Below are 15,748 nucleotides of genomic sequence, written 5' to 3'. Positions count from 1 at the left end.
AAAAGAAAGCAGGGGAAGCCATCCTCATATCAGGTAAAGTTTATCCCAAAGCCTGTAGTAAGAGATGAAGAGGGACACATATAATACTTAAAGGTATCCAACAAGAGGACCTAACAATCAGGAATATTTATGCCCTAATGTGGGAGCTGCCAAGTATATCAATCAATTAAAACCAAAGTTAAGACATACTTAGACAGTAATAAATTTATACTAGGAGACTTCAACACAGCGCTTTCTGCAAAGGACAGATCTTCTAAGCACAACATCTCCAAAGAAACAGCTTTAAATGATACACTGGACCAGATGGATTTCACAGATATTTACAGAACTTTATATCCAAATGCAACTGAATACACATTATTCTGCACATGGAACTTTCTCCAGAATAGACCACATACTGGGTCACATATCAGGTCTTACCTGATACCAAAAGATTGGGATTATCCCCTGGATATCTTCAGACCATAATGCTTTGAAACTAGAACTAAATTACGAGAAGAACTTTGGAAGGAATTCAAACATGTGGAGGTTAAAGACCATCCTGGTAAAAGATGAAAGGGTCAACCAGGAAATTAGACAAGAATTAAAAAGATTCATGGAAATTAATGAGAATGAAGATAGAACCATTCCAAATCTTTGGGATACAGCAAAAGCAGTCCTGAGAGGGAAATACACTGCAATACAACCATCCCTCAAAAAACTGGAAAAAACTCAAATACACAAGCAAACCTGGCACCTAAAGGAACTGGAGAAAGAACAGCAAATAAAACCTACACCCAGTAGAAGAAGAGAGTTAATAAAGATTCGAGCAGAGCTCAATGAAATAGAGACCAGAAGAACTGTAGAACAGATCAACACAACCAGGAGTCGGTTCTTTGAAAGAATTAATAAGATAGATAAACCATTAGCCAGCCTTATTAAAGACAGAGAAGACTCAAATTAATAAAATCACAAATGAAAAAAGAGAGATCACCACCAATACCAAAGAAATACAAATGATTCTAAAAACATATTATGAGCAGCTATACACCAATAAATTAGGCAATCTAGAAGAAATGGACACATTTCTGGAAAACCACAAACTACCAAAACTGGAACAGGAAGAAATAGAAAATCTAAACAGGTTGATAACCAAGGAGAAAAATGAAGCAGTCATCAAAAACCTCCCAAGACACAAAAGTCCAGGCCCAGATGACCTCCTAGGGGAATTCTATCAAACATTTAAAGAAACAAGACCTATTCTACTAAAGCTGTTCCAAAAGATAAAAAGAGATGGGATACTTCCAAACTCATTCTATGAGGCCAGCATCACCTCAATTCCAGAGCCAGACAAAGAATCCGCCAAAAAGGAGAATTATAGACCAATATTCCTGATGAACACAGATGCAAAAATTCTCAACAATATACTAGCCAATAGGCTCCAACAGTACATTAAGAAGATTATTCATCATTACCAAGTGGGATTTATCCCCGGGATGCAAGGCTGGTTCAACACTCATACAGAAATCAATGTGAAACATCATATCAAGAATAGAAAAAACAAGGACCATATGATCCTCTCAATAGATGCAGAGAAAGCATTTGACAAATACAGCATCCATTCCTGATCAAAACTCTTCAGAGTGTAGGGATAGAGGGAACATTCCTCAGCATCTTAAAAGCCATCTATGAAAAGCCCACAGCAAATATCATTCTCAATGGGGAAACATTGGGAGCCTTTCCCCTAAGATCAGGAACACGACAGGGATGTCCACTCTCACCACTGTTATTCAACGTAGTACTAGAAGTCCTAGCCTCAGCAAGCAGGCAACAAAAAGAAATAAAAGGCATTCAAATTTGCAAAGAAGAAGTCAACTCTCCCTCTTTGCAGATGACATGATACTATACATAGAAAACCCAAAATACTCCACCCCAAGATTGCTAGAACTCATACAGCAATTTGGCATGTGGCAGGATACAAAATCAATGCCCAGGAATCAGTGGAATTTCTGTACACTGACAATAAGACTGAAGAAAGAGAAATTAAGGAGTCAATCCCATTTACAATTGCACCCAAAAGCATAAGAAACCTTGGAATAAACCTAACCAAAGAGGTAAAGGATCTATAACTTAAAAACTACAGAGCACTTCTGAAAGAAATTCAGGAAGACACAAAGAGATGGAAAAATATTCTATGCTCATGGATTGGCAGAATTAATATTGTGAAAATGTCAATGTTACCCAGGGCAATTTACACATTCAATGCAATCCCTATCAAAATACCATGGGTTTTCTTCAGAGAGTTGGAACAAATCATCTTAAGATTTGTGTGGAATCAAAAAGACCCCGAATAGCCAGGGGAATATTGAAAAAGAAAACCAGAGCTTCTGGGCATCACAGCTGGATTTCAGGTTGTACTACCAAGCTGTGATCTCAAGACAGTGTAGTACTGGCACAAAAACAGATACATAGATCAATGGAACAGAATAGGGAACCCAGAAATGGGCCCTGAACTCTGTGGTCAACTAATATTTGACAAATCAGGAAAGACTATCCACTGGAAAAAGGACAGTCTCCTCAATAAATGGTGCTGGGAAAATTGGACAGCCACATGCAGAAGATTGAAACTAGACCATTCTCTTACACCATACACAAAGATAAACTCAAAATGGATGAAAGATCTAAATGTGAGACAAGAATCCATCAAAATCCTAGAGGAGAACAGAGGCAACACCCTTTTTGAACTTGGCCACAGCAACCTCTTGCAAGATACATCTATGAAGACAAGGGAAACAAAAGCAGAAATGATCTATTGGAACTTAAGATAAAAAGCTTCTGCACAGCAAAAGAAATAGTCAACAAAACTAAAAGACAACCTACAGAATGGGAGAAGATATTTGCAAATGACCTATCAGATAAAGGGCTAGTATCCAAGATCTATAAAGAACTTACAAATTCAACACCCAAGAAATAAGCAATCCAGTCATGAAATGGGCAGAAGACATGAACATAAATTTTATCAAAGAAGACATAGACATGGCCAACAAGCCCATGAGTAAATGCTCCACATCACTTGCCATCAGGGATATACAAATCAAAACCACAATGAGATACCACCTCACACCAGTGAGAATGGGGCAAATTAACAAGGCAGGAAACAACAAATGTTGGAGAAGATGTGGACAAAGGGGAACCTTCTTGCACTATTGGTGGGAATGTGAACTGGTGCAGCCACTCTGAAAACCTGTGTGGAGGTTCCTCAAACAGTTAAAAATAGAACATCCCTACGACCCAGCAATTGCACTGCTGGAGATTTACCTCAAAGATACAGATGCAGTGAAACGACATGACACCTGTGCCCCAATGTGTATAGCAGCAATGTCCACAATAGCCAAACTGTGGAGGAGCCTTGGTGTCCATTGAAAGATGAATGGATAAAGAAGATGTGGTCTGTATATACAATGGAATATTATTCAGCCATTAGAAATGACAAATACCCACATTTTCTTCAACGTGGATCTAACTGGGGGGTATTATGCTGAGTGAAGTAAGTCAATCAGATAAGGACAAACATTATATGGTCTTATATGGTCTCATTCATTTGGGGAATATAAAAAAGTAGTGAAAGGGAATAAAGGGGGAAGGAGAGAAAATGAGGAGTGGGAAATATCAGAGAGGGTGACAGAACATGAGAGACTCCTTACTCTGGGAAACAAGCAAGGGGTAGTGGAAAGCGAGATAGGCGGGGGTTTGGGGTGACTGGGTGACAGGCACTGAGGGGGGGCACTTGATGGGATGAGCACTGGATGATATGATATATGTTGTCAAATTGAACTCCAATAAAAAATGAAGTTAAAAAAATCAAGAATTGGTTAAAAGACAACTATGACCATGTAATGTTGCCTAGCTATGAGATAGTAATATTTTATTTTTCTTTTTAATACCATAGGATATCACCAAGTCTGCTAGGAGCAAAACAATAATCTGATGCAGATACAAAAATAAATGTAGACTTACTAAATGATATTGGTATTTTTATAATTGTTTTTGGTGTAAGTATAATAATAATTTTAAACAGTTTGCATGTTTACTTTGCAGATTAAGACCAAAAAACTATTAAAAAGTGTTATAAGGAAATTATATTAAATGTACACTATATTGAAATTTTCAACATTCTCCTTATTAGATATTTGAATTAAATTAGTGATCATTAAAATTAAAACACCTATGGGTGTTCTTTTCCCTGTAAAAAAAGTGTATATCTCAAAATACATAAATACCCTCTGAATCCTCCCCTAATATTATTCAAAGGCCATGCAGGTTTTGTCCTTGCTACTATGTGTAAATTAAATAAAAATGATGAAACTTCATGGACTAATGGAGAATTCAATTAAGCTAATGATATTTTGATATTTCAAATGTATTATTTTTCATTTAGACTAGAGGAGATACAGAACCACATGAGAAGTGAATTCTTATCAAATTTCACTGTGGTTTATATTAGAGATATCCTGGGAATGTTCTAAGATTATTTTTCAAGAATTTGATTTTATATTTGTTTCACACCTATTTAGGAATAAAATTAGGGCATCCTGGGTGGCTCAGCAGTTTAGCACCTGCCTTCAGCCGAGGAGATGATCCTGGAGACCCGGGATGGAGTCCCACATTGGACTCCTGCATGGAGCCTGCTTCTCCCTCTGCCTGTGTCTCTGCCTCTTTTCTCTGCCTCTCATGAATAAATAAATAAAATATTTTCAAAAACAACAATAAATTTAGTGCTTGCATTGGTTTGGAGTATTCAAAAGCAATACTGAATCCTTGAAGAAATCGCATTAACCAATGCCACCCTAAAAAATAAGTGAGATGTGTGTGGGTTGTTACTACTCTATCTCCTTTTAAATTACCAGTTTGGCAAGTGTGAAAAATGGATGGATTTTAAGAGAATGACTTAAGATGATAGTAACTTAAGTGGAGGCTCTAATGTTGGCTGCTTTTGTTTTTTAATCCATACTAAATTTGACAATCTTTGGCATGAGGTAGGAAGTAAAAAATATGAATTACATTTTTTTAAAATAAGGATAAACTTTTACTATAACTGTTATTTTTCCAATATAAAATTGCCTTTTAAAAAATTTAGTTTGCATTGATATATAATATTATGGTAAAATGTTCTCTAATTTGCATATCTATAGCTTTTACATTTTTGTATTGTTTCTTTTTTTAATCATATGTATACATATATTTGAATATTTTGGAGTTTTTTTTTTTGTTAAGCTAGATTATTCATTTATATAGGCATTCAAAATATATTTACTGGTTACTACTGTAGTAACATGGACCTGACATATGGAAGTTGAATTCTTGTGCTAACAGAATAAAATAAAGAAAGGAAATAAATAATACTTCATGTAATGGTTAATGCTATGAAGAAAAACAGATCAGAATTGATAGTGAGGGATGTGTGCAGAAGGCCAGATATTTCTGATAGAAATCACTAATATCTTCTCTGAGGAGGTGAAATTTAAACAAAAACTTAATCTTTGAACATCTATAATGAAAGTATTTTATTCTAGAAGGCAGCAAGTATAAAAGCTCAGGGGTGGAAATAAGCTTGAAGTTTTTAAGGAAAAAATAGAAATTGTGTGGCTGTAGCTATAACGTGTAAGAGAGATACTTTGGAAGGGGTAGCTAAAGAAGATTCTAAGAATGACTTTGGGGATCTTTGTGAAGGTATTTCTGTATTTATATATATGTGTATGGTTTTGTAAGATGTTAATCTAATGTGGCATGAAGGCATTAGAGGATTTTGATCAAAAGCATGGTAAGTTCTCTACAACATAACATCACACAAGTTGTTTTAGAGAACAGACTATAAGGAAAATAAAGTGGCACCAGGGAAATGAGCGATAACAGGAAATTGGAATAAAAGGTAAACAGATTAGTCCAGGTCAGGGGTGATGATACTCTGGGATTGAGTTTGGTATTGAAGGTAGTAATAAATTGTTAAATTGGGGAAATGATTTTTAGTAGAACTGACAGGAGGAGCTGATGGATTGTGAGCTTTGAGGTGAAAAAAATCAAGGATGACTTCAACGTTTGGGTCTGTGTGACAAGGTGAATGACAGACAATGTTACCACTAAGAAGGGGGAAACTAGGGAAAGAAGTTTGGGAGTGGAACTGTCATGCATTCAATCTTGGATATGTTAATTTTATAAATGCTTGTTAAATAGCCAAATGGAGATGTTGCTCAGTAGATAATTGGATAGTCTAAAATTAAAGAGGATTGCAGCAGATAGGTATGAAGATTTGAAAATCCTTCATGGCATTAAAAATTATGGAATTGAATGAGATCACAAAGGGTCACATCTTGGAACACCCCCACTACAAGCAACTATACACTCTTTCCTGTGTATGTTGAATATTATTGCTCTTCAAAAAAATCCCCAATACCATATATTCTTGTTGTCAAGTTCTTTTCTCTGTTGTGGCTCTTCCTTAATTCATTTGGCTGTCCATGGATGATACTGCTCTCTTTCAGGCTTTTCAGGCAGTGGTTGCTTTTCTTCATATGTCACAAGTTTCTACATGAACATATGCTTTCATTTATCTGGGATAAATGTTCAAGAGAGTAATTACTGGGTATTTTGGTGACTAACTCTCCTTTTATTTTTAAAAGAAATTGCCTAACTATCTTTCAGTGTGACAAACTACATTTACATTCTGATGAGCAATGAATAACAGATGCACTTTCCCTACTTTCTCACCAGCATTTAGTGTTATCACTATTTTTTATTTCAGCCATTCTTTAGGTGTATAGTGATACCTTATTGTTATTTTATTTGCATTTCTCTACTGGTTAATAACATCCAACATTTTTGGCATTTTTTAAACATGTATTATTGAAGTATAGTCGATAGTGTTATAGTAGTTTCATTATACAACATAGTGATTCAACAATTGTATACATTACTCAGTGCTAACCACAATAAGTATAGTGAAGTTCTGTTACCATACAACATTTTTATGTGCTAGTTGGCCAAACATAAATACTTTTATGCAAAATGTCTGTGGGTATTGTCTATCCATATTCTGACTGAGTTTTTATGGTTTAAATGTTAAGCTTTGAGATTTTTTTATATATTCTAGATAATGGTCTTCTGTGGTCTGAATGTTTTTGTTCTCCCAAAATTTGTATATTGAATCCTAATATTTTAGGCAATGGTATTAGGAGGTAAGGCCTTTGGGAGGTGATTAGGTCATGAAAACCTAATTATAGGCATACTTTTAACATAATCTAGTCCTGTTGGAGAGAGCCCCCTTTCCCAGGACCTAATCAGTGCCAACAGGCATGATTCATGGCAAGTTCATGTCCCTTGGTAAATTAATCAGAATACTATTCCTAAGTATTGAATACGATGGTTCCAGAATTCAAAGAGGTCTTCAGAAAAATGTGCTTCCTTCTTATTGGGAATGGGTTCAAATTATAATAATTTGTTCAGTACTTAAGGGGATAAGTTACATGGCCCAAATCATTGTGTCCCTAAAGATTCTTCCTGATGTTATAGTTGTTATTGAATCTTCTTAAGGGTTATATCCTAACCTCTGGGGCCATATGTCTTCCTAGCCCCTTCTATCATATTTGACAATTCTTTATTATCCATACAGATTAACATTATATCATTAGTTTAATGGACTAATGTGATACTCTGGAGAATGTACAGAAGCTCCAGATCCCTTTGGACTATTATACTTTAGAAGGAATTAACATTTCTCTGGGACAAAAAATAGAAGTCTGTACTCTTGTTTATCCCAAATAAATCCAAAACGTTTCTGGAACTCCTTTCTGATAGTGATAGGAAGTAACACATAACATCAATGACCACTTACCATATTTCTAACACCTCATGTTACTTTGCTAAAGATGCGAGTGGCCTGTTAACTGAATGTTAAAGAATACTTCTAATGTTTTGTAGGACTGAAAATTGTTAATTTAATAGGGTTATAATAGGGGATATCACCCATCTTTTTTTTTAAGATTTTATTTATTTATTCATGAGAGACACAGAGAAAGAGAGGCAGAGACACAGGCAGAGGGAGAAGCAGGCTTCATGCAGGGAGCCCGATGTGGGATTCGATCCTGGGTCTCCAGGATCACTCCCTGGGCTGAAGGTGGCACAAAACCACTGAGCCACCCGGGCTGCTGGAGTATCACCCATCTTTAAAGGTGACACAACTCTCTCTATTCCCATTAGAATATATTAATTATTTAAAGTATACCTTCGGCTGGCATGAGGAATAATTCCAAAGTCGTCTACTTGGCATCTGTCATGATGATAACCATTAACTCACAGACCAAGGATTCAATGTGAGGACTCTGCCAAGCATCAAATATGCTCATTCCAATAATATAGCTTTCATATTTCTCTGACCAATGTGTTTCCTTCCCACACCAAATGACATGACAGTATTATTTGGTGCAGGGCATCTTACTCATAAAGCTTCTAGTTATGAGTTTGCCTTATCTCCTGGTGGATATGTGTTTCTGTTAATAACTATTTCGTGGAAGAATTCACTTACATCACTAAATTCTTTCTTATCTAACATTATGGTACCCTCTGACTTACCCTGAGGATCAAGTGCCATACATGATTTCCCAGCTCCTGAATGTATTCTGGCTAAGTCTGCAGCCTCACTGGGGTGTAGTCCTTTCTCTCCTTTACTGGTCCAACACTCTGTAGTCTTGTTTTAATGTGACCTAATCAAAGTTACTGGTAAGAAAGGAAGGTAGGAATAGAGTTGGAGTAAGTGTATATTTCCTTACAAGGCACAGACAGTTGTGGGGAAGGGCTAATAGCTTGTCTTTTAAGGAAGAGTGGGTCATTTTTGTGAGAATAGATGGTTTAGAAAGATATTGTTTCAAAGTTTTTTATTTTTTTAAAGATTGTATTTATTTGTTTATTCATGAGAGATATACACATAGAGAGACAGATCATATGCAGAGGGAGAGAAGTAGGCTCCATGCAGGGAGCTCAATGTGGGACTAGATCCTGGGACCCTGGGATTATGCATTAAGCCGAAGGCAGATGCCCAACCACTGAGCCACCCAGGTGTCCCTGTTCAAAGTTTTAAATCATCAACCTAGATTTCTCAATTCCAAGTCTTAGAGACACACTCCATCCCAACTGGGTCAAAACTGACTTGAAATGTCTGAGAATTTATCTTTCTTTGGAGCTATGCTACTCTTATAAATAAGTCTTGTGCCTAATACTCTCATATTTCTGTGAATCCAGCAAGAGATGGCTGTGTTATATGATGCTACAGCAGCTTCTTGACTTTCATATTCATCTTTAATTGGTTAATATTCATCCTTGATTTTTTTTATTATCTTCTCCAATGCATTAATAGCACTCTGCATGGGTCATCTAACTCCATTGTTCTCATAATAGTGCACCTACTATATTTTTCTTCCACCTTCCATTAATGTCCTATACCAATTTGCCATCTGTGATTTTTTTCACAATTGCATTGATCTTCTGGGTTATGTGTTTTGATTTACCTAGTACAATTAATGGGATCCATATTTCCAGCATGTTTGGTAGGTGATCCAGCTCCATATTTCCAACTGAGAGTCTGTTCTTTTGAGCTACTGTTGGAAACAATTACAACAGATCGATTTCCTAAGGAATAGAAATTTTTAAATAAGAATCTTATTAGAGAGTACCCACAGGATGAACACATGTATAGGAGTAGAAAAAAGTAGAACAGGGCAAAATGAAGAGTTGAACTGCAATACAGTTATAACAAAGATTCGACAAATACTATTGACAGCTCTGAAGCTGGGATGACCCTTCTGGACCATCCTTTCTAAAGGCAGGGGGACTGTCACGTATACACATATGGATATCAGTTATTATATAGGGCTTACCCCTAATCAGGACTTTGTGGGAAGAGGCACATGATTAGGTTGAAGGCAATTTCCAGAAAGAGACTTACCTGAGGGTCCTCAATTTCCAAAATTCCCAGCAAATGTGAGAAAAAAAAAATGTCTCAGAAGTATGGATTTTCTAAATGAAGGACTGCATTCACTTCCCCTATTAATGTCCAGATTCCTTGCACCTAATTGTTAAAGATTTAGCATCTTTCTCTCCACTGTTAGTGCAGGCATTGTTTTTGGTTATTTCAGCAACTGCATTAACAATCTACTTGTCAAATAAGATGGCTTATGCTGCATCAGCAATATGCTCCAGATCTCAGTGGCTTAAATAATTTGGATTTATTTCTTATTTGTTATGCATGTCCAGAATGAATTGTTAAAGTGCTTTTCTCATCTTAATCATTTAAGGGCTGGAACTGAAGGAGAATAGTTTTGCTTAGTTTTAGGTTGGTATAGCAATCAATTGTTCATTGATTCTTAAAGCTTCCACTTTGAAATGCAGTCTCTTATTTTTGCTTATTCTTCATTGAACAAAGCCGCTTTCATGGACTCACAGATCTTAACAGAACCAGAAATGAATTTCTACTATGTACACAAGAACCAAAATAACCATTTGATCCCTTAATAGTCCTAATGACAAAACAATATTTAACACCTATGAGGTTACGGTCTACTCTCTTAGTTTCTTTGTCTTTTAATTTCCAATAATCTTTTATCTTTCCTAGATTAGCCACTCTCTTCTATTGTAATTATACAAGACCTTTTTTATCACTAGTAATTTTAATTCCATAAATTTAATTAATTATATTTCCTTAACTAATTCTATAAATTAATTTTATTTCTAGTAATTACATCACCTTCAAAATTTTGATTTTAAGTTTTCCTTTCTCATACAAACAACATCTTGTCTTTCAATTTTACATACTATAGTACAGACATATCAGCATTCATATATCCTCTCAGGATATTCAGATTATTCATTTTAACTTCTTACCCAACTAGAATTCCATGAAACAAGCCAAGATTGCTGTATGGCATACACTTAGTTATTTTGCTACTCAGTCTTTTCACTGAAATCTCCTAGGAAAACCACATCTAAATTAGTTCTACAAAAGGGAAGCTGAGGTTATTGTTGAAAATGACAGGGGAAAAAAAATAAAATAAAATAAAATAAAAAAAAGAGAAAAAAAAAAAAAAAAGAAAATGACAGGGGATCCCTGGGTGGCGCAGCGGTTTGGCGCCTGCCTTTGGCCCAGGGCGCGATCCTGGAGACCCGGGATTGAATCCCACGTTGGGCTCCCGGTGCATGGAGCCTGCTTTTCCCTCTATGTCTCTGACTCTCTCTCTCTTTCTCTCTCTCTCTCTCTCTGTGTGACTATCATAAATAAATAAAAATTAAAAAAAAGAAAAGAAAATGACAACAACAAAGAACGTTCAGTTTTTCAAATTTTAAAATATACCTACAAATTTTAAATGCTTACTAATAAATAAGACCATAAAATATACTTCTGTATAATAAATACATAAACAAATTCAATGATAACAAATGTAGTATGATGGAGTTATCACAGATAAACAGAAAGGATTTCTATACAGTTATAGAAATATTAAGTAACTTTTTCAGATAATAGTAAAAGGAAAAAAAGATAAAAACAATTTCCTTCCAAAGAGAATTTAACTATATCTAATTTTTGATTAATAATATTTCCTTAATAAATTCTCATTTCTCACATTCTCCTTTTTTCCACACTGCACTTTTTAAAAACTTCTACAGTATTTGCTGCCTACTCTAAATTTCAACCAATTCTTCTTCCTATTTCACCAAGAAAATAGTTGTACTCATGTGAGAACAATCTCACATTATCAAATCTATAAACTATATATAATCTTTTTACTTCTGTACCTATAATGTGTCACCTATATTCATATGATTTTTTAAACCTATATATATCTAATCCTTTCATTGATGAAATCTTGAATCACTCTCTATACACTATTCATGGAGTTTCTTGCACTTTTTCCTCATTCTTTATAGTGAAATTTTTTTTCCTGGATTATTCCTTTCTTTCTACTGGATCAATCTTTTTAAGCTTAAAGGTATACCCTAATAGATCACATTAAAAGAAAAAGACACAAACATTTTTCTTGATGGTGTATCCTTATACAGCTACCACATTATTTCTCTGCTCCAATTTTCAGCAAAAATATTAAAACCGTTTTCTAACATACTACTTAATTTTCTTAATATCCCAGTAAGGAAAAGCAAGAGCTGAGGTGATTTTTCCTACGTATTTTGATGAGGGAAAGAGATTTTGTTCTCAGAGCTAATAATAAATATTTTTATGGCTAAGTATAAACATTTTTCATACACAATAATTATAAAATTACCTACATTATTACAAGCACAATTATAGCATCTTTCCATAATCAACATTGTGTATTTAAGAACATGAATCAGGATATCATTCATTGTATTCAGATAATATACACTTAGAAAAACATTATGTTCATTGTGTGCTTTTTACATCTTTTCCTTGGGGGAGAGATCATATCTTCTACATACTGGTGTAATGATTTTGTTAAATTAACATTTGCTGAGTGAAGAATAGGGTGCCAGAGGTTGAGTCAAAATTCAACAGAAGACCGCAAGATAAATTGAAACAGAGAAATGTATTACTTTTAAGTCCTGGAGGAGTTACATGACATGGCTTGAGGGGTACCCAGGAAGGTCAAGACAAGGTGCAGGCAGACAATGGCAGGACATGAGGCATATGCATTTATTAGGGCTGTTGGTAGAGTGCTTTGGGGTTCTCAGACTAGGGATAGATTATTCAATGCAAATCAAAAGAGTGATGTTCTGATAAGCTCCATAGAGATCTTATCCAAGAAGTGCACAAAGGAAAGGCTGTGGGAAATTGAGAAGACTTTTGATCACAAGGACTTTTGAGGAAATCATATCAGCAACTTACATTTGCTTGTGACTCTGTAGGCTGCTCTCTAGGGCATGTACTTGCATGAGAGGTTAGTGTTGAATTAAGGTGCCTGTACACAGCTTAGCCAAATAAAACGGATGCTGAGGTAGCAAGAGTAGCTTGGATAAACTTTCAGCAATTGGAAAGACAGGTAAAGCTAATTTTTTGAGCTATTAATTTTAGCAGAGATAACTAACACAAAATAAGCCTACATTTTCAAAAGGGAGTGAACTGTTTTCTAGATTCATTCCATAAAGCAAGCAGTCAGCAGTTATAGAACTCATTGGAAGAAAGACAAATCTTGATTAAAATCAACAATCACATAAGGCTGTTCACCAAAAGGAATTTCTGGCTTTTGTGTATGAACAAACAATAAAGTTAACAGAGCCATCAATCTTAGAAATATTATATTAGCCCTTAGAATGATAGGTACTACTAGTATTCAACTCAAAGGGTACATGAATCCAAAGTGTCTAAGAGGAAAGACAATTATTTTTCATACAATGTAGTATTGGAGCTATTTATATGTTAAGCAGGAACTGCACATTGAAAAATCTTATTGTATAGTAGTGTTTAAAGTAATGCATAGAAATATTGGCCTAGTTTTCATTTCTGAATATAGTGGCATGGTAATTCCTAAATTAAGAACACATATGGATATATTCATATATAGATAACTGGATTAAATCAACCCTACTTTAAAAAATGCAGTCCAGATTATAATCATCAGAATAGGATAAACAAACAAAGCATTGCCTTTTATAGTTTATGCTATTAAAGGAGCACATTCATGTCTGTGTGTGTTACAAATGGTGGAATTTAAAAATCAGACACAACCCAATATTTAAAATGAACAATTTTTTGAACCTCAAATATTGAACTAAAAAAGGGTGCAGTATTTTTAGCCAATTGGAGTCAATCCCACATTAAGAAAGATAAATATAGCATTGAAAATAGAACAGTGCCATGCTAAGCTGTGAAAACTGAAGCACATGCTTGCCATTTTTTTAATTGGCTTATTTTCATCTTTCTAGTGAATCATTTTAAACTTTTAATGCATTTAATATCCGATCCTCTTGGAAGGAAGACTGCTAAAACTTCAGTTTTACATAATTACATAGTTTTACATAATTTACAAATTATATCTATAAATGTTTTAAAGCCATTCTACCCACCCAACTCCTTATGTTATATGTTACTTATTGAGGACTTTAGCTGTACTGCTTTGGATTGCTTCAGACAGTTGAAACTTATCTTTTCTGTGAAATCCTAATATTTTTTTTTTGAGAATGAAAATCTAATCACCCTTTCATCATAATCCTAAAACAAATAAATGTTTTTTTTAAGCATATGCTCTAAGCCAGGTTCGGAATTTGTTGCAAGGAATACAAGGCTAAACAGAGGTGTAAATTTTGCCTTGACACATACAAACAAGTATAATGCAGTATAGTAAATACGATTGCTGAACTGTGGCGGTATGGAAGGGAATCAGATAAAGTAATAATGCATATGACATTTTAAAGGAGTCTCTCAGAATACATTGGGATGTCTGATAATAAAAGCCGTAAACTTTTTGTCATCTTTTATAATACTCAACACAGAATTACTCTTCATCTTCACAAAATACACATTGATGGACAAACTATCTTTCTTATAAAGTTGTGGTGATAGGTGGCCCAGTCAGTTAAGTGTCTACCTTTGGCTCGGTTCATGATCCCAGGGTCCTAAGTCCCTTCCCCATATCCCCCGATTAGGGTCCCTACTCAATGTGGAGTCTGATGTGGAGTCTGAGAAGGGGACTTCTCCCTCTGCCCCGTCCCTGTTCATATTCTCTCTTTCTCAAATAAATAAATAAAATCTTTAAAAATACATAAAATTTGGTGAGTAAGAGGACTTAGTAATTTTCACATTTTTTGCCTGTTTACCAACAGCCTTATAACATTATGAAGCTATAAATCACTCATACGCATATGCACAACCATAGTCACTTATATATTTCCATACACACATATTACATTTTAGCTGTTCTTCCATTAAGTAGCAATAGAGTATTGTTAAAATATGAAATGAAATAAGATGCAAATAAGAGGTACCTTTATAAGTCATTCTAAGAAGTCTTAAAATATTTTTTTAAGAAAAGTCATTGTTGGCTAAATACCCAAAGAGTTTATGAAAATTTATATTGGCCAGAGAAGATAAAATAAACTTATTTTCTTTTTTCATAAAATGCAATTCCTCATACATTTGTTGCATGCATAAACTATTCTGTTTATAAAAACAAAGCAACAATTGAACAAACAATGCCTACACAGCAAGTTAAAGATATTAGATTTGGAAATAGCTTTCAAGTGTTCTCCAGCTATAATTATTTAACTTTTAAAAAGCTGATCTATTCATTTTTATTATGTTTTTAATTTAAGACCACTTAGTATAAGTTTTATCTCTAAATGATCATGCATACTTACATCTTTATTGCTTCTGAAAAACTTTTAATACTATTCATGGTTGTAGGTTTTGCAATCTCATAAATATGAATTGATTTAAATCCATAACTGAAAATATGATGTTATTATTTCTCTGGTCATTTATGCTAGCAGAATAAATGGTTTCTTGATACATATTGTTCTTCTAGTAAACATTATACCATTTACATTTTAATCAATTTTAAGAGAAACATTTTGAAAAAGTTACATTATTGGCTTAGAAATATATTTCCAAAGGATTAAATAATAGTTAATTTTATCTATTAATAATTTCTGCATTTCTTATTTTAAGAAATAATTATATAGATGAATAATTAAAAGTAGCAAACTGATTTAGTTGATTTTGTCTATTAAAACATTATTGATGCTATGAATACTT

The 15,748-nt window shown here is 34.4% G+C and overlaps 1 long non-coding RNA gene and 1 pseudogene across 2 annotated transcripts in view; both read left to right on the top strand.

The window, feature by feature from the left end:
- The window catches only part of LOC144287855 (uncharacterized), a 354,870-nt gene that overhangs the window by 157,419 nt on the left and 181,703 nt on the right, over positions 1 to 15,748 (top strand). The window lies entirely within an intron of this gene.
- Positions 5,767 to 15,748, top strand: part of LOC144287602 (proteasome subunit alpha type-1 pseudogene) — a 34,471-nt pseudogene continuing 24,489 nt past the window's right edge.

The sequence above is a fragment of the Canis aureus genome, chromosome 17 (assembly GCF_053574225.1).
Source record: "Canis aureus isolate CA01 chromosome 17, VMU_Caureus_v.1.0, whole genome shotgun sequence".
Taxonomy (NCBI): Eukaryota; Metazoa; Chordata; class Mammalia; order Carnivora; family Canidae; genus Canis; species Canis aureus.
The sequence above is the reverse complement of the archived record's forward strand: the minus strand, read 5'-3'. Positions and strand labels throughout refer to the sequence as shown.